Source organism: Rhagoletis pomonella, unplaced genomic scaffold (genome assembly GCF_013731165.1).
Source record: "Rhagoletis pomonella isolate Grant_MI unplaced genomic scaffold, Rhpom_1.0 Rhpom_scaffold_02544, whole genome shotgun sequence".
Classification (NCBI taxonomy): Eukaryota; Metazoa; Arthropoda; class Insecta; order Diptera; family Tephritidae; genus Rhagoletis; species Rhagoletis pomonella.
This window is the reverse complement of record NW_023461098.1, coordinates 25,849-28,974: the sequence shown is the minus strand read 5'-3', so window position 1 is coordinate 28,974 and position 3,126 is coordinate 25,849.

Here is a 3,126-nt window from a genome sequence, read left to right as displayed (position 1 = left end):
CCACGGAAAGTATAACTCCAATCTATATCTGATAGGGCATCATTTAACCGATAACTTTTCGGTGTCTATCCTAGTTTTATCGATTGTTTTTGCGAAAGAGAGGAGAAATGCCAAATGTAAAAGTAAACAAAAATGTACGCTAGCAAGTAAAAGAGGTTTGTAAAGGTATTTTTAATAAAATGTTAAGTTAAAATATATTTATATTGGTTATTATAGCAGAAAAACGTGATCACGGTGGCACAGAGAAGAAACATAAATTTTCCGTGAGATGTGAGAATAACAAGCACAACAAATTTGACGGCTAATAATCTGAGATTTGCCTGTGTAAACGGGGTGATTAAAAAACGAGCTTTGATTGAGATAATATTGATATGTGAACATAGTTTAAGAGTGTCTCTGCATTATGGCCTCGAACAGACATATATACATCTTTCATTTGAATCCGTACTAAAAGTTCTATTGGCTCCTACATTCGGGTTTTTATAGGCGAGTCTCACCTGAACCGTTTTTTCCATATTTTTGGCCTATGTGCGCTTTTATTCGAAACCTAAATGTTTCGGTACCGAGTATCGAGAGTATTGGATACTTATTAAATCGGTATTGAATATCGATCAATACTTAAAAGTATTGACTCAGCACATCACTAGAAACAGGCAACATGTAAACACAAAACAGCTGATATACACTTTGACTCTTTATCCGCTTTTACCCGGAGAAAAAGTCCGGGCTGTTCTGGGCAGGAAGAAGAAGACATTTACGATCCAATACGTGACTTGTAACTAACTCAACTCCGCTGTGTCGTGGCTCTTAAAGCTCAAACAGTCAACGACATAGCGTAGACGTAGGTCGACGTAGACACGATCTACCTTATGGGATTCGCGTGTTAACGAAAACTCACCACCGCATGGCGGTGACGTTGCCATTGCTTCTCTCTCTCTCTATCAACAGTAAATTTGATATGCTGCTACGTACGTCACCTTACGTTTACGCTACGTCGTTGACTAACTGCGCTTTTATATATTTGCGCTCGCACTCATGGCAACTCTCGAACGTTCTGAAGTTCATCGCTCATTCTCTTTCTCTCGCTGTTCACAGTGTTCATCCAACTTGACGTTTCTCTTTGTGGAATATTCTACGTCCTTCCTCGAACATTCTGTCTATTTCTCGTTGTTCGCTTTGCATTGCCCCAGTAGTCGTCACACTGCACTCCACCTAAGTCTGATCGTCCCGATCAGACACACTTGCTGTGCCAAACGATGCAAACCTTTCCAAGTGGACCACCTTCATCTTGTTTCTTGATCTCCCAACAGTCTGGATTCAATACACTACGTCATTCAGCCGTTTGGCGACCTTATACGGACCTTCCCAGTTGCATTGTAGTTTTGGGGACAAACCTTTCTTCCGTTGTGGATTGTACAGCAACACTAAGTCTCCCTCTTGGAAACCCTCGGAGTTCATTGCCTTGTCATACCTGGCCTTCATCTTGTCACTCATAATTTGAGTTCGCTGTCTCACAAGAGCATGTATCTCTATCAGCTCCTCTTCCAGGATGTTGGACGTATCTTTCCCAATCCTCCTCGCATTGCCAGTTACTCCAAACTTCAGATCACTAGGCAAACGGAGCTCACTGCCGATTACCCTTGCAGGAGTTTTACCCGTTGTTTCATGCACTGCTGACCGGTATCCCATCAGGAACAAGGGTATTCGGACATCCCAATCTATCTGATTTTTGTCCACGATCTTCTGCAAATGCTCTTCCAGGGTTCGGTTGAACCGTTTAACCATGCCATCTGATTGGGGATGAAGAGCCGTTGTTCGAGTTTTCCGGATACCCAGTATCTGGTACATCTCTTGGAACACCGCCGATTCAAAAATTCTTCCCTGGTCAGAGTGCAGCTCTATAGGTACACCGTATCTCGCAACCCAATTGTAGGTGAACACCTCCGCTACTGTTTTAGATTCCTGATTTGGAATCGGGTATATAGTAGTCCATAACCACAAGGACGTATTTGTTTCCCTGTGCGCTCATAGGAAATGGACCCGCTATGTCCATGGCGATCCGCTCGAAATGTGCATCTGAGTTATACTGCTTCATCTGACCATGACTTCTGGATTTCGGCCCTTTAGCTGCAATACACTGCGCGCAGTTAGCAATCCACTCTGCGACCGACTGCCGACAACCAACTCAATAGAACCTCTGCTTAATCTTCTCCAGGGTCTTCGTGATTCGCAGGTGCCCTCCACTAGGGCCATTGTGGAATTCCTTGAGCACATCCGGAATTCTTACCCTTGGAACTACTATCAGGTTGCTTTCCCATACCCTATGCAAACAGCCAGATATCAACTTAAAGCTGTTCCATTGTGCCCAGTACGCCTTTGCGATAGGGCTTTCCGCTGCCATCTGCTCCTTAGTTGGCCTTCTGTCCACCTCCAGTCCATGCATCAAAAGCTCCAGATCTGGATCTCCCTGCTGACACTTTCGTAGCTGTTCTTCCTTCTTCTCTTCCGCTGGTGTTATTGTCGTTAGACGGACATCTATAATGTCTCGGTGCTCAAGAGCGAAGTCATAACTTCGCAGTCTCTCAATCTACCGAGCTAGCTGTCCTTCTGGATTCTTAGACTGTAGTAGCCACTTCAGCGCCGCATGGTCCGTTCGAACTCGGTAACGTTGCCCATAGAGGTACTTGTGGAAATGTTTGACGCACTCCACCAATGCTACTAGTTCTCTCCGAGTTACGCAGTAGTTCCTCTCTGGTTTTCCAATCGACCGGGTATAGTAGGCAACTACCTTCTCCTGCTTATCAATTACCTGCGACAGTACGCCTCCTATGGCATAACCACTAGCATCCGTATCCAAAATAACCGCTGCACCTGGAACGGGATACGCTAGCATAGGTGCAGTACATAGCCGTTCCTTCGGAGTTTGGAAATCCTCCTCCTGCTCCTTGTTCCACTTGAAGGCTCTATTTTTCCTATTGAGCTCGTGGAGGCCATTAGCAACGCTGGCGAAATACGGAACAAATCGGCGTTAGTAGGTGCATAGCCCAAGAAAACTTCGTAGTTCGTGCAGGTTCCTAGGTCTTGGCCAATCCTTTACTGCTTCTATCTTTTCCTTCGCAGTACAGA